At 44.8% G+C, this 25,985-nt stretch overlaps 1 long non-coding RNA gene across 2 annotated transcripts in view; it reads left to right on the forward strand.

The window, feature by feature from the left end:
* Positions 1-25,985, forward strand: part of LOC121102894 — a 115,054-nt gene that overhangs the window by 55,072 nt on the left and 33,997 nt on the right. The gene's annotated exons all lie outside the window — the stretch shown is intronic.

Here is a 25,985-nt window from a genome sequence, read left to right on the forward strand (position 1 = left end):
TTATTAAAACAGTTCCCAGTTTCTAGATATTTAGGCTTTTTCTCCTAGTTTTTATTATAATAGCACTACGATGAACCTGCTGCTTACACCCTGATTTTTGTGCCCATTTTTTCATATGATGTAATTGTCTATACTCTTCCTAAATGGTAAGTTCCTTGAATGTGGGGCTCCACCTACCTAATCTTTATGTGATCAAAGCCTGGTTCAGTGTGCGTTATCATAGTACTTAATATGTATTTCTTGATTAAGTGACTATTGCTCATGTAGAGTGATCCCATGGGATTTCATATTGGTCTCTATACCAGACATGTTGTAGAATGCTATAAGATCTTCTATTTAGGTTAAACACACACACACACACACACACACACACACACACACACTGCCTTTGAAAGGCAAACATTTATCTGAGAGAAAGTATAGCACTAATTTATTTACAAATTCATCTAATGAAACTTAGATACTGGCATATAGTTAGAGAAACCAGGTGTACAATATGGTCTACCGTTTTGAACTCTAAGCTTCTCTTTGTGTTTCTTTCTATGCCGAATTCCAGCGAAGACTCAGTTGAATTGCAGAAAGGTGAAAGCAGAGTTGGAACAAATTTTAGGTCTTCTCTTCTAGCCCTGGCCTCACTAGATGAATTCCCCCCCAAAAAGTGGGCACTTGTGCCCTTTGCAACGCTGTGGGATTCTGCATATCAGGATATTTCTTTTGATTGAACTCCATTCTATAAACACTGAATGTGCACTGAATATTGGAATATGGATAAGTAATACACTCCCCTTTCCCTGAACAACTCCACAATTTTTTAACATCTTCATACAGACAAATTCAGTGTGATCTTTGCTTCAACAAAGGCCAAGCTTGTCTATTTGTCTGAGGAGGGCGTTGACAGGCTTTTCTGTGGAAGTCAAGGGAGACTTCCCAAAGCCTGCTTCTGCTTTCTTTCAGTTTCTGTTATTCCTTGTTGTGGGCCTTGATGCAAAACAGAACAGAATTTTCTCACTCATTTCATTCACCCAGATATTCAACAAAGGGTATCGTGTCCCTCCTAAGTCTCCTCTCTTCTGGGATACACAGCTCCAATCCTTTAACCAGAAGACATAGATTCAAGTTCCTCAGCCTCTAAGTCATACTCCATTGGCTGTTTTTCATTCATTGAAGCCTGGTGCTTTTGGTGTATTTTCTTTTCCCACCTCCTCCTCCTCTCCTTTCCCCTCCTCTCCCTCCCCTCCTCCTCCTCCTCCTCCTCCTCCTCCTCCTCCTCCTCCTCTTCTTCTTCTTCTTTAAAGATTTATTGATTTATTTGAGAGAGAGGGAATGTAGAGGGAGAGGCAGAGGGAAAGAATCTTAAGCACACTCCTTGCTGAGCATGGAGCCCGACACAGGGTGCAATCTCAGGACCCTGAGATCATGACCTGAGCCAAAATCAAGAGTCAGACAACCTACTGAGCCACCCAGGCATCCATCCCTTGGCATGTTTTCTATGGCATAGAGGGCTATTCATTTCCTTGATATCTAGAAACTACATTTTTTAATGAATATGGACTACCAGTGAGCTTGGTATTTTTGGCAGTGAGAATATGATAGTGATTTCTATTGAGCTTATAGGTCACAAACATTTCTCCTTAGGAACTGTTGTTGATTTCTGAAACCTAAGGCAGAAAATTACATTTGCATTCTTTTCTTTTTTAAAGATATATTTATTTATTTATTCATTTGAGAGGGAGAGAGAGCATGAGTGGGAGGGGCAGAGGGTGAGGGAGAAAGAATCTCAAGCAGACTCGACACTGAGCGTGGAGCTCACCATGGGGCTTGATCTCACAACCCTGAGATCACAACCTGAGCTGAAACCAAGAGTAGGATGCTTAACCAGCTAGGCCACCCAGGGGCCCCTACATTTGCACTCCCCCCCTTTTTTTTTTAAAGATTTTATGTATTATTTGAGAGAGAGAGAGAGAACGAGTGGGGGTGGGGCAGAGGGAGAGGGAGAAGCAGGCTCCCCACTGAGCAGAGAGCCCTATGCAGGGCTGGATCCCAGGACCCTGAGATCATGACCTGAGCCAAAGGCAGACACTTAACCAACTGAGCCACCCAGGTGCCCTACATTTGCATTCTTAAAGCCTATCTTGTCTGACACATTTGGTCATTAATCCCAACCTCTCCAAACCTTTTTCACCCTAAATTAGCCAATCATTCTATTGGTTAAGTCACCTTTGTTTTATATTAATAGATTTTGTTAATATGAGAGTCAGTCAGAATAGGATCAGTTCTATTGAAGGATAAATATGTTCTAAATCCCAGTAGCTAATAAAATCCAAAAGCTTGTTTCTTGCTCATGTTAGTCCATCATGGACTGGCTGGACTCTGTCTCTTGATTCTAGGAGCTAGGCTGGGAGAAACCCCCACCTCAAATGTTGCTGATCAACATAGCAGAAGGAAGAAGACTCTGGAAGATTCCATACCAGCAATTGGATGCCCCCACCTGAAAATAATACACATTACTTTTGCTTATTAGCTGGAATTACTGTCATAGCCTCATCAACCACATAGAGGTCAGAAATTGCAATTCTATCATATTCTCAGAGATATTTCATAAACAGTGCCAGTGACTATCACAGCATGATCCTTATGTTGTTGACATAGTAATTAATAAAAACATTGGCAAGGATAAGACTTAGAGAATATTCCCATAGTGTACTCCTAGAGACCTCCTTTAAGATTGGTATGGTTGTATTCCTCAGTACTCTTTGGGTATATTCTTTTAACAAGGTACAATTCCACTTGAACGTACTACTATCTGGATCACATTTTCTCATCTTCACAGCATATTTTGAGAGGTGAAGGCAAACTCACTGAAGTTAGGTGTCTTGAGGTGATAGAAAGTGCCTTGATTTAAGAAAAAAAAATCTGAGTAATGGTAGGATTGTTTGTTACCACAACACTACCTAGTAAAAGCTGACTGATATACCAGGGTGGCCAACAGGTGGGTTGGGCATAGACTTGGGACCCAAGATCAGGAACAACCAAAGGTTTCAAGGGAGGAGAGATTCTCAAGATACTAGGGTTGTTAAATGCAGTTTAAAAAAATCAAGAAACATATTAACTGATAGGCCTTTGGGCTTGGGGACCAGGTAATACAAGTGAAAGGGCCTGGTAAGGGGCTCTTAGGTGATTAGTTGGTTAAGCATCGTCTCTTGATTTTGGCTCAGGTCATCATCACAGGGTTGTGAGATTGAGCCCTGTGTTAGGCTCTGTGCTCAGTGTGGAGTTTGCTTGAGATCCTCTCTTGCCACCTCCCTCTGCCCCTCCCCCCCACTAGGATGCTCTCTCTAAATAAATGAATGAAAAACATCTTAACGAAGAAAAGAGCTTGGTAAATAGTAAAGAGCTGTATAATGATAAGATGTTATTATTAAAATGCCACTTATATTCTAGAAAATGAATTCAGCATTAGCTACAGAAATAGCCATGTCTGTGAAGTAGAAAGACAAATACCAAATCAGAGAGGTAAAGAAGAAAGCAAGTGTGAAAAAATGATGATATCTAGGTGAGGGACTTTTGGGAGAATTCCTCTTCTCTTAGGTAAATAGCTTTGTTATGTAAGTCTTTGTGCTGAGGTTTGAAGAGGTAGAGTATCTTGATCACACAATGGGCCCCAAGCTGACTCTGGCTGCTTTATCACAGAAAGGGTATTGAAACCTTGCTCCTAATAAATGGCCCTGTCATGCAAAGAGTCTTCCTTAATCATCCTGGGGAGAGACAGACAGAGACAGGCCATCTAGAATTCAAGTACCATCTCCCTGATTGATTGCAAACTACTCACTGAACAGTGGTGGAAAAGGCCTACAGAGCCGGGGACTAGACTTTTTTTTTCTGATAATAACACAAGATGATAAAATGTGTTCTGCCAAGTGTCTTGGTACTTCTCTTTCTCAAAAAAAAAAAAAATCTTTCACAGTTTTCATCACCACTTTATCACATTTCTTCATGTAATTGAAGCCGTGCTGTTGGACGACATTAATCTCTCCTCTGTAAGGCAAGACTGAGTCCTCGTCAACATCAGAGAGGACGAAAGTAACAAATATCAGAATGGGTGTTGAGAGAAGTGTTGTCTTAATGAATGTGTGGGAAGAAAGAAAAGGAGCCATGAGCGTAGGAGGGATTTGGCATTTATCGAGAAAGTAAATCTCACCCCATTACTCATCTGCCTCCTTCCTTCAGGGGCAGCTCGTCTTTAAGGATCAAGGCCAGTGTGCCCAGCTTTCTATACCTGTACTTTGTGGGAGCCACTCTGACTGGCACATGGTTTCAGCCTTCCCTGCCTTGCTTTTGGTGGCAAACTCTTGCTGGTCTTCCAACATGTAGTCCCAGAATTCTGCCTCAGACTTCTCTGACCTGCAGCATGATTTCACCCTTACGACCCTGACCGTTAAAGGGTGAGTTGCTTTGGCTTTGTCCTCCGTGTTAGCATTTATCTGCAGCAGGACAGGAAGCACATAGAATCCAACACTGTTTCATCAGTGCTTGGAACCATGTCTGCCACATGGCAGATGTTCAGTAACTTTTGAATTTGTCCTCCAATGTCTTTTCCCTCCACTTTTATTTTGGGGAAGGGCCTGGCCCCAGAGCCATGTCCCCCCCTATGTCTTATCGAGGCTTGCTGCTCCTTCCAGATGTCTTCATGGCTCTAAAAAAGGAATGAGAACCTCTGTAAGGAAAGAGAGCTGGAGAGAGGGCCAGAAGAAGTTTCACAGAGGGCCTACGCCCCAACTGTGGCCTTTAAGGATGTGTAGGAGTGTGTCAGGCAAATGAGAGAACAGGAGAATATGTTAAAAGAGAGTGGCATGAAGCAGATCATTAAAAATAACAATTCTGCCATTTATTGAACACCTACTTTGTGATACTCTTGTTGAGTGTTTGTGTACAGCATCTCTAAGTCTGGCAACAGACTTATACTGACATACCCCCTTCCCAGGATTCCCAAGGGAACAGCGGTTTGAACAACAAATTCTTGCTGACAGGCTCAGAGATAAGCCCAAGGCCTCACAGCTCTTAAGCAACAGAGCTAGAATTTTAACCCACTGTGGTCTGAGAATAAAAGCCTAAGCTCTTTTACCACTCAGAGCGATAGATGGAGTTTGGAATTGCTCTGTGTCTCATGTTCGTCCTCAGTCATTTATGTACGTTTGATTCTATAAATGGTACCTTCTTTGCCAAATCTGAATTTATGTGTGCTGAGCATAATGATTAAGCCGGTGGGCTCCAGAGCACCTCGGCTCCATCCTCAGCTCTGTCACTTATGTCAGGGGTGGCTTGGGGTAGAGTCTGACCCTCTCTTTGCTTCCATTTCTTCATCTGGAGAATGGGGCTGATAACAACACTACTCCCATCGAGGCATCTCTGTGAGCGTGCGTGGCCTCCTTAGTGCAGTGCCTGACACAGGGAAGCACTCAGTAAATGCAAGTGTTTGCAGTCCTCAGGGACTGTATGTGATCTTCCTCCTAGGTCTTTATTTACTCCCAGAGACTCTATTTTTTTAATTTATTCATCAAGCAAACATTGATTCAAAATCAAACAGGCAGCTGTAGCAGTGCATTCATTGGTGATACAGAGAGGCACGACACAGCACACGCAAGAATAACATGGCCGACATTTGCTTAGCTCTTCACAGTTTACAAACACATGGAGTGTTTATAGTGCTAACTCAACTCAAGGTGCTGCGTGCTGTTTAGACTCACATTAGCAGGCTTGAAGTGGTTCAGTACCAAAACCCAAGTTGGAGATGTGGGAAAATTGAGTAACAGGAAGCAAACCACTTGGGTTGTTTGACTTCTTGAGGGACTGGTGGAAGTTGTTGTCCGCCGTGAGGGGTACTGTGTCTAGAACCCCATGGAGTGTTGCGGCATGGGCCGGTGCGAGGATAGAGAGGGAACAAAAGGAGAAGGGAAGCAGGAAGGCACGCGGTAGCTTCCCAGGCATTTAGTAGGAGGCACGCTGGGGCAAGGGCACCCCCTGATTCAGCCAGGAAGAGGAGCCCAGACTCTAGAATGTGTAAATGCCCAGGATGAGCAAATGTCCAGAATCGCGTTGCTGTTAGGAGACTGTGGTTTTTGTGTATTGTCATGTCACAACATTACCTACCTTTTCAACTACAAATAACTGATTCCTTTCTAATTTGGAGCCCCTTTCCATGTAAGAATATATTTTTAATCACTTTCTAAGAGTTACTAAAAAAGACAAAGAAGAGTACAATAAAGTGTGTTGTTAATAAGTAACCAACAAATCTCAACCAGGCTATCAACCTCAAGAGTTAAACTTGGTTTTCACATCTTCTCTGCAAATGCCCCCATACTTAGCCCTTGGACCACACTCCCTTAAATGGTTCTATTTCAGAGGGGTCCTTTATCAACATTAAACAACAATACTAGCTCTCATTTACTGATGGCCGTTTGTCCTTCCTAATCTCTTATTCTTTGCCATAGGAAAATCTCCATTATCTAAGATGGGAGATACGGAGGCTCATAGAATTGAAATAGTGACATATGGTCCCCGAAATCTTAGAGACAGAGTTTGGAGTCAGGCAGATCTCTGTTCAAGTCTGGCCTTGCTGCATACTAGCAAAGTCATTTAAGCTTTTTGTGCCTCAGTTTCCTCCTCTGTAAAACAATGCTTACTTGATGGGGCTATTGTGAAAATTCAAGGAGGCTTGCACCCAGCATGTTGTAAGTGGAAGCAAGCAAGGCCATGCTAATCTTATTGCCAGGCCTCATTTACCCCCTTTCCAAGTAGAGAGCGTGCGTTTGGCAGAGAGCCAGATCTCAGATGTCTGCACCAAATACACTTGTCTTTTCGATTGTGCCCCTGCTGGGGTGATTGCACTCAATCAGAAAGGCAAGAGCTTTTCCTTCCTGATTCCAGGGCACCTGCACACATTGATGTGATGGCTGCCTACAGCCTGGGGCGCTTCCCCTTCTCTAACCAATGACTTCCCTGATTGCTCACATTTCTGTTACTGCAGGCTGGGAATTGGTGGTGGTGGAGCCTCCTCCTGGCTGGTCATCTGCTCAGCTGAAGAGGTTCTTCTGTTGCGGGTTGTCTGGAAGTTTTTTATGCTGGCTATTTATCAACATCAGTGGAACAAAGAAATGACTAATATATGTCCATGTTTGACAGCTCCTCCCTTGGAGATTCTGATTCAGCAAGAATTTGTATTTTGAAAAATCTTTGCTCACTGATTTGGATGCAGAACCTTGGGTGAGAACCACTGGGTGAGGAATCTGGTTGAGGGAGAATGGAGTGTGTTTATCAGATGTCCTCTTTAGGGTGACTGTCAGATGGCCATTTTAGTTCCACAGCTCATGGCCGGAAAGAGTGGTTTGAACCGTGATTGAATCTCAGTTATGAGGTAATAAACTCTCACATGATAGGCCACTGAGTCCTCTCTACCCCTGTGAGGTAAGCAATATTGTCTCTATTTTACGGGTGCAGAAATTATGGCCCACAGAGATGCTATACTTTGCACAACTATTCACCAGACCTAGGGTTCCTATATAGAATTCTCTGACTTCGAGCTCAAGGATCCTTCTCTTACAGTTCAGGGAGGTGAATCACAAGGATCCATTCATCTTACTGAGGTTGTGACTGGGTTAAATTACCTTTTGAAAGTCATGCTTTAAGGGATCACAATGAGGATGTTTTCATAGGTCCAAACCAATGCCTGGTAAGTCTGTGCAGACTTTATGGAAGAGGTGACTTCTGGAATGAGCTTTGAAAGGACACCAATTTGTTTGAAGGAGAGGAGATGGGTGTATGTCGCCTGAGAAGTGAGGGGAGCAGCATGAAAAAAGTCCCTAGGCCCCCGGGATTGCCGCTTTTTGAAAGAGGAGTGAAAGGATGCAGCACACGCTTGAGAAGGTGTGAGAGAACTGGCTGGCCTTTGGAAATCATTTAAAAACCCTTTTGAAAGAGGAAGCCCTTAAAAAGTATCCAAGTAACTGCTCAGCATTCTCCAGTTGAGGAGCTTATGGAAATGACATCTCCTGTAGCAATTTGACTATTCGGGCACAAAAATGCTTAATTAAATAGAATTATTGAATTGAATTTGCCTCTGTTGCTATGCAGAGGGGTTTCTTCCCTTGCATTTATTAAAGTACTAGTTGCATGGCAGGATGTAATTAAAAGCTAATATTAAACTCTTTAAGAGAATCCGCTCAATCACAAGATAATCTAACCTATGAGCTGAATATGTATGTATTACGGCCTGCAGTGAAAGGGTGGTGGTGGGGAGAACATTCTGCCTTGCACAACTTAGGGGATTTTCTAAAGCAAGGTGGGACCTTATAATTTCCAAGATGTCCAAACTGAAGTATTTCAGTGTATTCATTATTTATTCAGCAGACATTTCTGACTACCTGCTATGCATTTCAGGCCCTGGGTATTGGAGGAGGTCGTTGAGAAGACATGACCTCTGGTTGACCCAAGAGGTGCACCTTGGCAATTGGAGGCTCCTAACCCCCCTCCCCTGTCCTTGGGATGTGTGTTTCGTCCAGCGTTCCCGCAGCTGGAGCTGTTTTAAGGATGCAACCTAGAAAGAGTATTGTGTTATTGAGACCATTTGGAGGGTGTAATGACTCACACCCCCCACCCCTTAAGGCTTCTTTATAAACTTCAGATTCTGGCAGACCGGTGTGGAGATTTACTCAACTTGCTGCTACCCAAGACCGCCTGGTAAGTAAGTTCCTTATTAAACCTGCCACATGCTGATCTGGAGTGGCCTGCCTCTTCCTTTAGTCTGTCCTTGCTCTCCACATGTGGGACTGGTTTGCAAACCAACAATGGCAGCCAGTGGAAGAAATGAGTCTTGGGGAAGAGGCATCTGTGGGAGAAACCCCAAGCTGGCCATCGACCTCTGTGTGGGGAGGGGTGGCCAGGAGGCTGGGTGCTGTGGGCCACCACGTGACACCCTGAAAATGCTGGACAGTTGAACGCGCTTGTTTGAGGATGTGCGCCCAGCTGCAGAGGAGGGAAGCACATAGCGGCCACGGTGGGCTGTCCTCTCCTCGGATTAGTTCGACAGGCTCTCTGTGCCCAACTAGAGGCTGGAGCTCGAGTTAGAAAGTTGGCAAAGCTGAGGTTAGAGAAGGATGTGCAGGTGTCCACTTCTGCTGGCTTTGGGGCTGGCAGGCAAGCTGGGAGAGCAGGATCGTCAGTTGGAGAACTCAGTGTGTGGTTAGCAAAGCTAGGTGGGCACTGACTGCTGTGGATTAAGGTCTGTGCACTTGGGACGAAGCTTGAGTGAGCCGCCAAGAGGAATCCCTGGGAAACAGAGGAGAATGAGGGGAGTAGGCTGTGATAGTGAAGTGAATGAAGTGCCACATGTTGTCTCACCCTGATACAAAGGACAACAAAAACACACCGAAAGGAACCCCGGCCAGCAGGGCAGCCCCCAACTCAGGAAATATTCACCACAAGAGAATATATTCCTACTCAGTTTACCGGTGTAGCTACCAAATCCCAGCAAGAAGCCGGGGTAAGTATCCAGGTATGGCTAGTGCCTCCATGGGGGTGGGGAGAGGTGGCCTTTCTCTGAGCAGTAGGCAGAGAAAATTAGCAACATCACCACACATCCGGCCCTCTGGTAATGCCTGCATGGCCCTGGGGTGGGGGGTTAAAGTATTCACTGTCTTATAGATGGGTTATTCTAGACTGTAAGTAGGCTTGGCTCGGTGACGGCTATCTCCCTGGTCATCTGGGACCCTGGAAATCCATAGACGAGGTACAACAAATCTTTAGGGAGCTGGGAATGACACAGGGCCATATGCATCCCTGTCTTTGAAGGCCTGATGGAGCCATGTTCACTGCAGGAATGCCCCCAAGCATCTGGTACGGAACAGTATCCTTGCTGAGTCCAGTTGTGGGACAGACATGTATGATGTTGGGTGGTCTACTGGTCTGGGGGGGGACTGACAAATTCCAGCAACTGGTACCAGCTATGAGAAAGATCCAAGACAAAGAGGAAACTAAGAACGCCAAAAGCCTATCCCATTTGGCTATTAAGGGTGCAATAAAAGTAACCTGGCAGTGGTTTGACCTCCTTGCTACCGAGACCTACCTAAAAGTAAAACCAGCAACCCAATATTATGTTGGTCTGCCTGTGGAAAGCTTAAAACCTAAACAGTTCAGACCTGCCCAATCTACCCTACCTGCTCCTACTATCCCTGATAAGCCACCTACTTCCTGAGAAGCCTCCACATTATAGTTCTATGGGGGGAGGGGTGCATTCCATGCCCCAGGTATAGGATGCAGGTCAAGGTCATCTCCAGGTGAGGCCCATTGGAGGCAATCAGAGTATCATGTTGAGCTCACTATTGACTGGTCCCCCAGAAATAAACAAGGTGAGGGTTCTGGTTGATCCTGGAGCCAAATATACTCTAACACATAGTAGCCCTCAAAAGTTTTCTGGTCCCTCAGTGCCACTGATGGTTACAAAAGGCAGTTGGTTATGGTCCAAGAGGTCCTTTGAAACTGCAAATTCGGTGTTCTCACAAGAATATGATTCTCTCTAATAGTGGAGAACATAGCAGGCATGGGTACTTTACAGGGTCAAACTCTATAAACCTCTGTTGGTGAATTTCTGTTCCGGGATCAAGTAGTTAAACCAGTGCTGAGGGGAAACACCAGCTGGGAACCAGTAAGTCTGCCGCTCCCAGGACAACGTAAATTGTCTGGGTGTGAGGGGAGCATAAGGAACCAAGAGAAACTAACAGAGATCTGCCCTGACCGGGTGTCTTATGCCCTGCATCTGGTGCTTTCAACAGCCTGGTACGGCCACTAAAAATGCTATTTGGCTCATAGCAGATGACCATGGACTACCCAAAATTGAACAAGGTAGTTCCCCCCTCCATGCAGCTATGCCTAACCTTGCCATTGTCTTAGACACCTTAGCCGTGGTCCTCAGAGTATACCATACTATATTAAGCAAATGGTTTTTTCAGTATACCCCTGGCCACTGAGTTGCAAGACAATTTGCCTTCATGTGGAAAGAGGCAACAATGGACCTTTCAAGTGCTTCCCCATAGCTACCTGCATAGCCCCATGATAAGTCCTGGGATGGTAGCTGAGCTAGGTTCCTGCTGTCCTTCCCCACATCAGTAAAATGGGCCCATTACATCAAGGATGTTACCATGGAAAGACTTGCTTCTGTGGCAGGACACTCTGCAGACTTTGGTGGAACATCTAAAAGGGAGAGGGTGGGTGGCAAACCCACAGAAAATTCAAGGCTCAGATACTGCCATTGTTTCTGGGAATTATTTGGTAAGATACGATGTGCATTGTCCCAAAAGCTGTGATTGATGAGGTGCAAGCCTATCTAACCCCTAAAAACCTGAAGGGGTTTTGGAGAATTTTGAAGGTTTTGAAGAATTCTTATTCTAAAGCTGTGATTGATGAGGTGCAAGCCTATCTAACCCCTAAAAACCTGAAAGAGATGCAGCCTTTGTAGGGGTTTTGGAGAATTTTGAAGGTTTTGAAGAATTCTTATTCTCCACCTGGCCTTTGTCACTGATATTTCCTGGTAAAGAAAGGGCATGTGTGGGACTGGGGATCAGAGCTTCAAGCTGCCTTTAAGAAGGCAAAATACAGTGAAGTAAGTTAAAGCTTTGGAAATCTACCAAGCAGGGCTACCATTTGAATTAAATGTCCCTGTGACTGCAGAAGGTATGGATTAGGCACTGTGACCATCAAAAGAAGGAGCGGCTGCTCCTAGGATTTTGGTTCCAGCTCTGGAAGGGCAGAAACCAAATATACTGTCATAGAGCAACAGCTCCTAACAGCATATACAGTATTTTCCAGGTAAAGCCTTTCCTGAAGAAACAGCATAACCTGGTAAGAACTCCCTTTCCTTTCAAGGGGTGGGTTGTGAATATGTTCCATCAAGCCACCTCTGCCATGGCTCAGATTCCCACTTTCACTTGGGGACATGCCCATTGGCAGCAGAGGAGCACCTGTTCGCCAGCCCATTATCTCTAGAAATGTGGATGCTACTAGGCCCTGTAGAGGATGTAGATCCTCCAAATTCCCCCACCACCCTTCCCCTTGATGCCTGGCATACAGTTGGGTCTGGTCTGGGCAAGCCAGGCACCTGGACTACAATTGCTGTTTAGCCAACACTGACCCCATTTGGATGGAAACAAGAGCGAACCACAGCAGCTCAGCTAGTGAGCTGAACTCAGGGATGGCTGGTGATTGCTCATGATCACTGGCTGTTAAACCTTTGCATTGACTGTTGGGCTGCTCTAAAGAGATTAACCCTATGGCTTGAACAATGGAAAGCCAAGGGGTGGATGATCCTGCATAAGCCCTTGTGGGGTTAGGATATGTGGGAGGAAAAAAGTTCACCTGCAAGAGCCTGAGGAAGTCCTCAGTGTTTTCCCACGTTCTAGCTCATAAGGCAATGACACCTTCTGGCAATCAGATAGCTGATGTCCTAGGCTGGGTATGAGCCCTAGCAACTGGTCCTTCTGTAGATCTAGTGGATTGCGAGCATAAAAAGAGTGATCCCTGTAGCTCCTGGGTGGGAAGGCACATTGCCAAGGATGCCAGTTAATACAGTCACAGCATGACCTGTGTGTTCTAAACAATGCCCAAGGCAAATGTCCAAGAACTTGGAGGCCATCCACTGGAGTTCCCAACTGGTGAGGGATTGGAAAATTGATGAAACTGGTCCCTTTCCTCTGGGCGAGGGTTCTATATATGCCTTGGTTTGTGTGGACACTATGTCTGACCAAAGATTTTTCCTGTCGCCACATGAACCAGGCTGGAGCCATAAGGAGATCAGAGAAACTGAATACCATGTATGGATACCATTGTTGGATGGACAGTGATTGGGGGGGGGAGTCACCCTTCAAAGGTCATGATAGACAAAACTGACCAAAGAACAGCACATTACATGGAGATTCCATTACCTCTGTAACCCACAAGCAACAGGGCTGGTTAAAATTTTTTTATCTATATATGCAGATTACATTACTAACAAATAAATGGCTTGGCTGGGCCAGCTAAATACTATCCCAGGCTTTAATACATTTTAATGGTCAACCAGTATGGTCTGTTGCCCCATATGCCAGACCGGGTCCCTGCTGAAGTACCCAGCACCACAAAGGTCTGGGAATCACAGGAAACAGCCACTGCCCTCTCAGCAGGCCTTATGCTACCTGGAAGAGGTGTTATCTACTGCAACTGGCAATCGAATGTTCCACCAGAATAGTACGGCCAGATAACCCTCAAATGAGCTGTCTCCAAGCTAGTAAAGCCCTTTGACTACTCAGGCCACATCATGGAAGAGGGGAACATAGAAGATTGTAAGAGCCAGTTACAAGGAGTGGACTTTCGGAGGAGGTCATTGAGAGGATATTACCACTGGTTGATCCAAGAGCTCGGTCTGGGCAATTGGGAGCTCCTTACCTTCTCCCCTGTCCTTGGAATGTACATTCCTGCCACTGTTCCCACAGCTATTTTAAGGTTGCAACCTTGACAGAACAATGTATTGAGACGATCTGGGTGGTACACATGACTCAACCCCATTAAGGCCTCTATATGAACTTCTAAGATTCTGGTGGGTATGGGTGGAGAAATGCTCATCTTGCAGCTGCCCAAGACAAGCTGCATATGTGGGTTCTCTTGCTGACTGAAACTGCCACCTACCATTCTGCTGTGGTTCACCTCTTTCTTCAGTTGCTCCTTGTCTTTCGTGTATGGTGGCCAGTTTATAAAGCAACACTGTGTTCCTTATGGAGGAGAAAGAAACAGTCCTCTCCTAATTTCCTTGAATAGGAGAAGGCAGGAAAGTAAATGTATTTATGAAATAGCATGTTCATTTCATTACAGTAGTGCTGTGTTTAGAGGCTAAGGGAGCTTAGAGAAGGGGTTTGGCTAAGAAGAAGCCTTTGGAAGGACGGATAGAATTTAGCTCAGCAGATCAAAATGTGGTTATGTGAAGTACAGAGGTCTAGCACCAAAAGGGGGTGGTGAAATCTGGGCACCAATAACAATAGTGACCATGATTGCCACAGCAAAGCAGAGCTCAGTACGAATGCAGCTCTGAACTTAGAGTGTGGTGAAGGAGGCTGCCAAGGTAAGTCTGCATGTGGGAGCCAGATGGTGTGCTGTGACGGGCATAGCTTGTCAGCTTACAAGCTTGACCGTCATCTTCAAAGGAATGAGGACTTAGTGAAGATCCAGGGATGGTACAACCAGCATTTTTTTTTTAAGCAAAAATGTAATTTGCTGGCTTTGGTGGTCGATAATGATATAAGGGTTTCTAAAAGGAATCTGGTTAGGGCTGAGAACCAAGGATTTGGCATTGTCAGGACTCTCCACAGCTCATCCATTTCTCTCTCCTTCTTTTTGAATGTTGGCCTTCTCCTTCCCTCTTGCCTACAGCCTCCCCATGTAGCAGAAGATGTGAGGAGGAATTTAATTTTTGGCATCTATGTCACTGTTCTGGGGAAGGACTCTGGTTTGCCTTGCCTGGACTGACCAAACTTGTCAGTGATGTGAGATAATTGACAGCATTGGGTATTAAACAGCTTACTCCAGGGGATGGGTAGGAGGGCAGGAGACCAACAGCAGGGAGGAGAGAGGCGATGAATCCTGAGGTGATACAGTGACAGAGGGAACGGTGAGCCAGGGCGGGGACAAAAATAGAAAGGAGGCAGAACTCACAGAGCAGGGGGGATTGCATGAAGGGGAAGGGAGAGAGAATGGGAGGTCTGGGGAATATATGATGTTGGCCTTAGTTTCCTACTTGATAAACTGGGGAATGAGGTGGTACTATTGAGGTATGGGGAGAAGCCTTTTATCACAGGAAAGAGTCTTTGTTTTACTCCCCATGACTACTTAAACCTTCCCTGATTTTTTTCAAAGATAATATTTGTCCGCTTTGAGGTAAAAACTCCACATAAATGAAGTTTAATTTTCACTAAATATCCAAAATGGGTGATATCTTATACAGGTCTTCATTAGCCGATTAACCGATAATTAGGCTGAGAAAGGCGGTTGTGAAAATTCAAAAGAGAAAGGTGGTATGCTGCCTAATAAGATGGTTCAGGGAAGGTGGGGGTAGTCTAATCTGTCCGTACGGCCCAAAATAGTTTGCGCTACACTGAACAGGTCAGTCTCTTAATAAGTTTGTTTTTTGGGGCGCCTGGGTGGCACAGTCATTAAGCGTCTGCCTTCGGCTCAGGGCGTGATCCCAGCGTTCTGGGATCAGGCCCCACATCAGGCTCCTCCACTAGGAGCCTGCTTCTTTCTCTCCCACTCCCCCTCTTGTGTTCTCTCTCTCGCTGGCTGTCTCTCTCTGTCAAATAAATAAATAAAATCTTTAAAAAAAAAAGTTTGTTTTTCTTTTGCGAATTTGGTGTTTGTGAGCATATGAAATGTAATAAGACTGCATTTATTTTTGTCTATAAATGAACATTGTTTAGATCTTTGACTAGTTCAAGCTGTCCTCTGTAGTAGTTTGAGTTGGTAGGACCCACTGGACGTTGACTAGAAGCAAAGGACACTTGCCGCACACAAGGTCTTTGCCCACCATCTGTCCTGTGCCTCAAGTGCCCTTTCCCGTCTGCCCTGCTGGGCGAATTCTGACTTCCCCTTCAAGGCTTCCCCTGGACAAAATTCATAGTGATGAATTTTCCCGTCATCTTCTGTTGTGTTCATACCTCTGGGGTACCAGTTGGTAGTAGTTAAGAGCATGGCCTTTGACTTGACCTGTGTTCACGTCCACCTCTGTCAAGTATTAGGCAAGTTACTTCACTACTCTGAGCCTCTGTTTTCATACCATGCAGCAGGGTTAATAATAGTGCTTTCTAACATTACCGTGAAGACTAAATGTTACAACGCACAAAAAGTGCGGCATCTGACATGTAGTAAATGCTGACAAGTGATGGATGAATAAATGAATGAAATAACGAATGCATGCATAAAAGAATGGCCCAGGACAAAAGGCATCTACCTTTTGGTCTGTTTGGTTACTAGATGGTGATTAAGATTGTGGAAATCCTGTCTGATTAATGCCCTCACATTTATGGAGCCATCTGAAGTGCCAAGGGGGGCATTATTTCTCAGTATGCTATTCTTATCTCTGTAGAATGATAGTTCCACTTTCCAAATGAGGGAAGACCCAGAGGGTCAAGTACTTGGTGGTTTAGGCTGATCGGAATCAGGAATCTCATCCCCCCACCTGCAGGGTGTATGTGACATCTGGTTTAGCTCATCCTCGAACCCCAACCCCTGGCTGCAGTGCCGCAGAGGGGGACAAGAGAGGCTTTACCTCTCAGCTGGCAGGTGATTAGCCCATGGCCTTTTCTTCTCTCTTCTCACTGCTGCATGGAGGAAAGCCATCTGCAAGTAAGCCAGGATGGGCTCACTGCACAGGAGGAAACAGTCTTGACAGTGTTTGAGTCTCCGAGATTTATTCTTCCCTTGGGCTTCCAGACTCCCTAGTTACATGATACAGATCTTTTTTTTTTTTTAAGTTTAAAATAGTTTGAGTTGAGCTTTTTGGTTCAAGATACTTTGGCTTGAATAAATAGTTGCTAATCTTTACCACCACTCTATGAGTTAGATAATATTATTTCTTTTTAGATAATAAAACCCACACTCAGGTTATCTGTATAAGAACACATAGTTACTAGGCGGTAAAGCTGGGTCTCAGATTGAGCTCTGCATGATTCAAAAACCCTTACAGCCTTGGCTGCTTCTGCTGACACTGGTTCTGCTGGTTGTGGCCTTGATCCTCCTAAATGTCCATCTCTGAGGATGGGGGAGGTACTGTCATTATCTTGGGCACCTTGTTACCCGGTTCTCACAGTATCAAGATTGCTTCTTTGGAAAGACAAATACCATACGATTTGACTCGTTTGTGGACTTTAAGAAACAAAACAAGACAAAAAAGACGCTCAACTATAGAGAACAAACTGGTAGTTGTCAGAGGGGAGGTGGATGGGGGATGGGTGAAACAGGTAAAGGGGATTAATAGCGCACCTATCATGAGCACTGAGTAATATATAGAATTGTTGAATCACTATATTGTACACCTGAAACTAATATAATACTGTAGGTCAATTCTACTTGAATTAAAAAAAATTGCTCCTTTTTATATTCAGCTCCTATTTTTGTCTAATTCAAATTTATTTGTAGACTTTTCTATTTAAACTCTTCCTCACTCCCTTTCTAAATAACTCAGGGACCGTGAAGAGCCTCCTTGCCTGGCTGCCTCTGACTTGTGCTGCGATGGGTCCATTAATCTCCCAGACTGAGAGGGAGGATGCGGATGCCCCAGACGGCATTTCTTGAGAGACAGTAGTGACAGCCACAAAGACATGACTTGAATCTAAAAGCAGTGGCCTGCTCAAGGCAGGAAGGTTAGGTCTAGGAGGACAACAAGGTGGCAGCTTTATTTAATTAATTAATTGGTTCATTATATCAAGAGTCAATATATAATGGCCTTTGATTTGATAATTCATGAGAGAACAGCATTCACCGTGAACCACCAAAGGAATTCTAGGGGCAGAGAGGAAGAGATCCGAGATAGAGTGTGTATATCTGCTTACATGTATGTTTTGTGTTCTTGTCGATGATTTAAATTATATGCATCTGTGCTTAGTTATACTCCCACCTATTTTAACTATCTGCTATTTTTCTTTTCCTTATTAAAAGCTACAAATTATAACCATATCCTTTAGGATTTTAACTGTTGGTTATATTGATGAGATAGTTTTTCAGACTCTTAGGAAGGAGCTAGCATTCTGTCCTCAATCTACATCCTAAGGGACTCTGCATCTGTTTATACATCTGCATTTAAGTCTACTATGGATTATAACTCTGGGTGAAGTCTATTTTGACAAACAATGGTTTTAAGGCTTCTCACTCCCTTCTCTCAACTACTACTCAACCTTGGTCTCTTGTCATTCAGGAACTTTCAAAGCTCTCAGCACCAACATCTCTACTTGTTGAGTTCAGCATACTTGCAACTGTTTGTTCAATATGTTCTCTCTGCTGGTTACAAACACTATGCACTGCCTAAAACAGGACCTTGCACATTTGTGTTTAACAAACATTTGTTGAAGGGAACAATGGACTATAATCTGTATGTCATCAGAGTTGCTCAGGTAATTTGGGATGGTTGGAAAGTGGGGAAATGGAATCCAGGGTGGCCTCCCATCCCTCCATCCTGGTAGGACATGCTGCTCTCATAGTGAGCCATTGCTTCTCATGGGAATTTATTTTATTCCTCAGGAGTTTGAGGACAGAAAGAAGGTTGTGAACCACTGTTTCTGGATTTCTGTACTCATCGTATTATGATTATATAGTTTAATGTCTGCTTCATCAGTTGAACCATGAGCTACGAAGGGTGGGCTAATGTTTTATTCATTGCCCCACACACTTACGAGCAATTTCTAGTAGAGCTAGGTGCCAATGTTTATTGAGTATGGATTATGTGGCACATATTAAGCATTTGACATGTTTGTTATTCTTCACAACATCTTATGTAAGGTAGGCACTATTCTATCCATTTTAAGGATGAGAAAACAGAGGGTGACAGGGATTTTAAGTAAATCCTCAAACCCATACATATGAGACCATAAATGCTAAGGCTGGAATTCAAACTCCAGCTATCTAGCTCCAAAGACCACACTCGTAACCAATGCTGTGTCTCAGTATGTGTTGTAGTTAAATTCAGTTTGATATTAAAAACTAAGCCCTGTCAGAAGTCTCAAGAGAAAGAGACCTAGCATTTTAGACAAGGTCAGAGGGATGAGATAGTATACCCCAGAGACAGGTCAGGTGGACATACATCATCATGTCTTAGACCATGGGCATCTAGAAGGGAGGTGCAGCTTCCTCCTTGATGCAGGAGTTTAAACTCAAGTGGGTTGCCCTTGGATTGGGGAAGCCATGGGTTACACGAGGTCAGTTTATCATCATGGTTGAGAGTAAGTGCTGTGAAGGTGGAAAATGAGCTGGCTGAGCACAAGGCCTGACATGTGGTAAATGCTCAGTCCACGCCAGCTCTCCATTACCACCATTTAAGAGTATTTTGAGTATTTGGAGCAGATGCTGCATATGGACCAAGATCAGGACACTAGTACTTGTGCATTGTCATGGAGCTGAAGTCCTGCAGAAGCAGGAACCCAACCAGAAGAGTCCAGGTCTGTCTCCTTCATCCCCTAACCTTGCACTTGTTGCTGCTACATCTGGGGCAGTAACAGCTTCCCTGAGAAGGATGAGCTTTGTCTGGCTGAGTCTGGAGTCCTTCCCACACTGCCCATGGCCATTTCTGTGCAGTCCTGTCTCTTTCCATTTCTCTTACCCATTAACCCACGCAAGGCTCTCTCTCGTTAATTGAATTTGCTAGAAGGCTGCCTTCTGTGATTAGGCACCCCACAGCCTGAGCTCAGAGGAAGAAGGGAATAGGCAGAGAGGCAAACATCTTGGTGAGTGCAATTCAATCTGCTGCTAAATTCAATCTCTACAGTTCTGGTTTCTGTTCTCGTTCAACCACCCGCAGTGATAGGTTTAAAACGCTCCCAACACATCAGCAAGGTGGGCGGTGTGCCAACACCAAGACTGCCCATTTTTCCTTCATTTTATATAAAACCCTAGTGAATATCAGGTAAGTGTTGTTCCTTTTTTGCTCCACATCTGCAATTCCAAATTACTAAGACAGGCCTGCAGTATCTGCTCCAAAGGTGGTCTCCAAAATGGGTTTTAACAACATCTGTTCCCCCACGCCCCCACTAAATTTTCCTCTGTCTAGAAGAAATGGGTAGGTCTCCAGCAACTTAGTTTTGGAGCTCTCCTCTCCTGTCAAACACAGTATTCATCTAAATCCTGCATGATAAAAAAATTACTTAGACTTTCATATAAGTTGTAGATGAGTAGAAGATGTGTTGACATAATTAATATAAAGTGCATATTCATTTGGATTATAAGTTTTCTTTTTGTGTTTTGTGGCCAATATATTTGTCCGGTCTCCCACGTCTTATTTAGGCCTCTGACAGGGCCCTATGTTCTGGGCCCATGTGTGGGCCGCCCTGGGGCTAAGGAGACCAACGTGTTTTATTGTCTGCCCACTGTTTTGAACTTTCCTGAAGCAGAAGCCAAGAATATTGTGTGCGGTGGCTCAAAGCACAGGCTTTGGCAGCCAGCTGGTCCAAGTCTGTCGGCTCAGAGTGCCGGTTTCTGAGAACAGAGCCCCCGTTTCTGTCTTCATTAAAATGTCAGTGATGATAGTGCCTACTGGTTACTGTTGTTTGAATAGTTTCTGTGGTGGCTTTGAAATCCAGAATTCCGTTTGAGTTTGAGTGGCCCCAACAGAGATTCCGGTGGGAGATTTGCAAAGTGCAAGGGAAGCAATCGTCATTTGGTAGTCGACACACGTCATCATTTATCTGCTCCCCTGGTTGGCGGGAGGTAGCAGCCAGGCCTGCCATGCCTTCGCCTCCCCCTCAGATCCTCCCTCGGCTGCTCTGACTTCCTGGCCGGGTATGTCTGCTAAGCTCCAGGACAAGGCCTGGCTTCTGCAGGACACTCATACCACAAAAATCAGAAACAAACTGACATGATTTCAGTCCATCTTTGTGAGCTCTCCCCACTTCACATCCCTCTTCCCTTGCTGACTGCCTCCCCTAATGACTTCCGGCTCCAATATCCGACGTGAGGACAACCGACTCCCACAGTTGTACCAAGTCCAACCCCTGTAACAAATCTCTCTGTGTTTATAGTGGTTTTGTTTATCTGATTGAGCCCCGCCGGAAACAGAACCCACCTATTATTGTTGGAATGGGATAAGACTTGTAAAGGGCACAGTATAGGGCCCGGCCTCTGTTAAGTGCTTGCTAAACCTCTCCATTACAATCCCCCAACACGGACAGGACTTGACTAATAAAAGTCTAAGTCCAGCACCTAACACAGAGCCTGGCACCTAGCAGATGCTCCCTACAGACTTGTTGAATGTTTAACATCACAGGAGAGAGAAACAGGACTATATATGGCAATACATGGGAGTTGAGGGGGAGGTGTTATAATCATTGAGTAATACAACAGCTATATTGAAGATACCATTTCAAAGAAACGCAATGTATTATTTCATGTTTAAAGAGGGATCACCTAGGCCAACATCATACACTCTAAATTTAAACATAGCAGCATGTTCCTTGGGACCAGTTTACATGAACACTTAGACTGATACCTAATAAGTATGTTCAAATAAAAATAGATGTTTCTATGGTACTTGAGAATAAAACTTTTCTCTTATGGGTTTTGCACATTCTGACAAGTCTTACCTCATCCCCTCTCTCTGATCTAGCTTCCTCTGTATCCACGGTGAGGGTGGCTTTTTTTCCTGTGTGACCTCTTGGTACCAATTAGTTTATCTTCTTTAGCCACCAGGTCATCACGGCCATTCACGGGCTCTTGTTTCAGTCTAGACTGTACCTTCTCTGAAAGCTCGACTCCAGTTGCTCTGGCTGTTTAGTGCTGCCTGATAAACCACCCAAAATAACAACCATCATTTATTCTCCTGAATCTGTAAGGTGGCCAGAATCCACAAGAGCAATTAGTCTTTGTTTCGTGGTGTCTGGGGCCTAGGTTGTGTAATTTAAATACCTGGGTCTGGCATGGCAGAGGGCCAGCCGGCCATTTCTCCCTCTCTTTGTAATCCCAGGATCCCTCGCTGTGGCATCTCCACATGGTCTCCCCAGTGTGGGGACCTCAGGAGAGCTGGACTGCTTATCAGGCTGCTCAGGACTTGAAGAGCAAGGCTTCCAAGGGGTCTGGGGGGAAGGAAGCTACAAGGATTCTCATAGCCCAGCCTGTGAAACCCATATCCTGTTGGTCAAGCTAATCATGGTGCCAAGCTGGACTTTTTTTTTTTATTATTATTATTATTTTTTTTGCTTTATCCTGTTGGTCAAGCTAATCATGGTGCCAAGCTGGACTTTTTTTTTTTTATTATTATTATTATTTTTGCTTCTCTGGTCACTAGCTCCTTTCCTTCCACCTGCCATTCCATTCTCTTACTTCGTTGTGCCTATAGGTGGAGACGTCAGTTCCTCTAGTGGCTTCACCTTTTTCCTCTCCTGGCTTTACATCCTCCGCCTTCTAGCCTGGGGTCTCTGTCTACCACTTCACCACTTGGTGTCCTTGTCTCCTTAACTTTCTGTCAGACTCTCAAAGTCTTGACCATGGAGCAGTCCAACCAATAGTCCTCTCTACTCTCCCACAGGCTGTTGAGATTGCTGAGGATATTGATGCATTAGTGCTCCGGGGGATCTTGGACCCCTCCCAGACCCACACCTCTGCCGGCCACTCTCCATGGCCACAACAGCAGACCATCCCCACTCTTGCCTCTGACAACAGCCTCTGCCCCCTCCGCACTTCTTTCTTCATTCTCTGCCAATGACCTTCTTTCATACCTCACAGAGCACAACGGAGGCTCTCTCGACTCTCTGTCTCCTTCTTGCCTAAAACCAACACACCGGAATCTGAACCCCTGTGACTTCCTCTGACTCAGTGAACACAAGCCTGGTCCCTCCTCCTGTCTAAGGCTACACCCCTTTTAGTTCTCTGCTCCATCTCCTGACTCTTCAGCAACTTCCCTCCATCACTAATTCTTTATCCTGTATTTTCAGGGTCTCCTTTTAATGGCTTTTTCTGATTATTAAATAGGAATATCAACAGAAAAGACTATTATTTATTGTTTACACTGGGTCAGGCACCACCTAAGCACTTGACTCCTTGTAACTATTAAATACAACTGTATGTTAGTACTGTTATTCTCCCCATCTTGCGAATGAGCAAAATGGGATCCTGAGGAGTTGAGGGATGTGCCCAGCTTGTGTGTGGAGGTGGGACTTGAACTCAAGTCTGGCTCTAGAAGCTGAGCTACAGTACGTGACACTCACCACATGCTGCCTCTCCACAAGCACTAATGTCCAAAGTAAAAACCGAAAATACTTTCTACATTTAACTACTTTTAGCTTCTGCCCTCTATTTTTTTTTTTTTTTTACAAATTTCTTGAAAGAGTTGGCTTCACAAGATAGTGTCTCTACTTCCTCCATCTTTAACTGCTCCCAGGCTCTGAAACCAACCAAACACCCACAAGCCCTGAATTTAGATTTCAGCACTGATTTCGCTGTGGAACTGGATGTCTCTGACCACCGTGTGTTTAGTTCCCTCCTCCCTTGAGTTTATCATGATTTTCTTCCTATGTCATCCTGGCCATTCCTCCTTTGTCAGTCCTTCTCCCTCCGCCTTGCTCTTCTCTTAATGGTTCTCTTGATGGTTCTTGCTCCTCAGGCTTCCATCTGTGCTCAGCTTCTTACCCTGCATAGTTTTCCTGGCGGGTTCAGCTGCTCTCCATGCTGCCTTTTCACAACTCTGTGTTATTACCTCTCAAGTGTGTACTGCTGGCTCTGATTGTGCTCTGAATTTCAGCTCCATTCATGAAGCTGCTGACTGGAGACTTGGTTGCCTTGCTAGTCTGAGTCTCCCTCCTGGAAGGGTTGGTAGGCCAGGGAAAAGCCAGGGAAGATAGCAGCTTGACCGTGTGACTCAGCCCTTGCAGGGGAACCAGTGGTGGTTCCCAGTCAACATGTGAGCTGGTAGGAGCTGAAAGACCAAGATTTGGGTTGATTACATAACCCTGCAAGTGGCTGGTGCATGAGGAAATGATGTTATGTAACATTGAAGAAGAGGATTGTTATTGGCTCCTTAGAAATCCCAAATGAAATATGAACAAAACAGTGCTGGCTCTTTTCCTGTTGCAGACTTGCTCTTTTTCTTGTTATCTTTGAATCAGTGAATGGCTCCATAATCCACCTGGTCACCCAAGTTAAATTCTGGATCATTTGCTCTTTTTTTTGCTTCCCACACCAAATCCATAAGTCCAGTTGATTGTACATCCTAATTGTATTTTTAAATCACTCAGTCCTCTCATTACTTCTACTTTTTTAAGGCAAGCCATCACCGTTGCCTGTCGGGATTCATCCAAGACCTCTTGACTAATCTCCCCACTGCTGTCTGACTGTCCTTCTAGAACGACCTATCTAAAATGTAACTGTGAGCATATCATTCTCTCCTGCTTTTGGATTCTTTCAGCTATTCCCACTGCTTGCTGAATAAAATCCAAATTCCTTAGCATAGTTTTATTACCTGGCTCTTCATTACCTGCCTCCTGACTTTCCAATTGGGCCCAGGTACCCAAAGTCTGAATTCTTTGCAGTTCCCCAGCATTCACTGTCTCCTACTGTTCTGCAGAATGAAACTTCCTTCTGGTTCCTAGCCTGCTTACTCCCTCTCTGTCTGCACGGCTCTACTCTGGGTCACCTTCCAGAAGCCTTCTCTGTGCAGGCATTCTGCATCAGGCTGTCCTTTTCTGTGCACCCAAAAGACCCTGGGCTGGGGCAGGGGAGACGTCCTCCTCTATGGGATCGTGACTTCCTGGAGGGCAGGGACTGGAATCTGTTTCTCTCTATCCACAACTGAGCACAGACTGTTTGGCTAAGTCCTTCCTCCATCCCTTAAAACTTTGACCAGGCATCCTCCCGTTCCCAGGTAAAAGTAATTACCTTTTCTATTGTACTTCTGACCATCGTATTTACTTCATTGTATTAATGATAATATCAACTGAATACTTCTCTGTGTGTTGGGCTTCATGCTGACTCCTGCTGACTGGGGGTCTTATTGCCATTGATCTCTATACTGTCCCTGGAAAGTATATGTTCTAGAAGAAAAAGCTCAGTTTTTGAGGTACTGTGATAGATGCAGAAAACGTGGCATGAAAAAAACTGATCGGGCCTTAGCTAATAGTCTGGTGGGAGGGATGGACGTTAAAAATTCTGTAAACGAAAGTAAAAGCTAACAGTGTTAAGAACTTACTATTTGTCAGGTGCTCTTCCAAGTGCTTTCCAAGTGCCAGTTTGAGTGCATATAAAACCCTGGGGAGCAGGTGTTACTATCCACATTTTACAAAAAGGATGCCAAGGCTTGATGATGCTAGGTAACTCACCCAAGTTCCCACAGCTACTGAGAGGGGGCTGGGGGCCACTAGGATTTGAACCGACAGTTGCCTGACTCCGGGCCCTATGCTCCCAAGAAATGACAGTGCTCACCCTGAGAGTGTCAAAAAGGATGTGGCTTGATGGGAGGGGCCGTGGAAGGTATCCCAGAAGGGGTGACATGTGAGCTGGGACTTGAAAGAGAGGCCAAGAAGAAGAGTTTCAGGCAAAAAGAACAAGGTTGTCTGGTTTGTATGTCTGTCCCTCCTCCTAGACTAGAATTGTGGTTGGTTCATGTGTGTATCACCAGTATTGTGTACTATGCATGTATGTGCTTCTGTGTATGTGCATGTATGTGTGTATCTGTCTAGTACTGTGTTAGTTAGCACATGGCAGATGCTTGAGTAATGCTTGAAAACATATTTGTGGTGTCAACAAGCATATGATATGATTTGATTCCTTACACATGAAACTGGAATAAAGATAATGAATTTCTTTGAAAAGAACAACAACAACGAAACAGAAATGATTTGCTTAGTGTCCTGAGGCCACGAAGAGGCAGAGCCAGAAATCAGATCTCCTTGTGCTTAGTCTCTCCCTGTAACACCTTCTGGTTACTTTCATTGTCCTTCCAGGACTAAAACAACTGTGGCCATAGGAAGCTGACTCTGCATGTGGCCATGGCCATAGAAACTCCAAGATGTGCAATATCTCACTAACAAAGAACCTTGTCTATGTGGGAGCCATGTGTCCTGCACTAGTACCAGGCAGCTTTTTTACCAAATCCTAGAAGCCTGGGTTTTCTCCGTTGTAAACCAGCAGGTGTCACAGTTCACCCAAGAAGAACACAGAAGGGGCTTGATGGCAGCTGCTGATAGACCCCAAGGACTCTGCCTGAAGGGCCAATGTGGCCCATC

Source organism: Ursus maritimus, unplaced genomic scaffold (assembly GCF_017311325.1).
Source record: "Ursus maritimus isolate PB19 unplaced genomic scaffold, ASM1731132v1 scaffold_16, whole genome shotgun sequence".
In the NCBI taxonomy this organism is placed as follows: Eukaryota; Metazoa; Chordata; class Mammalia; order Carnivora; family Ursidae; genus Ursus; species Ursus maritimus.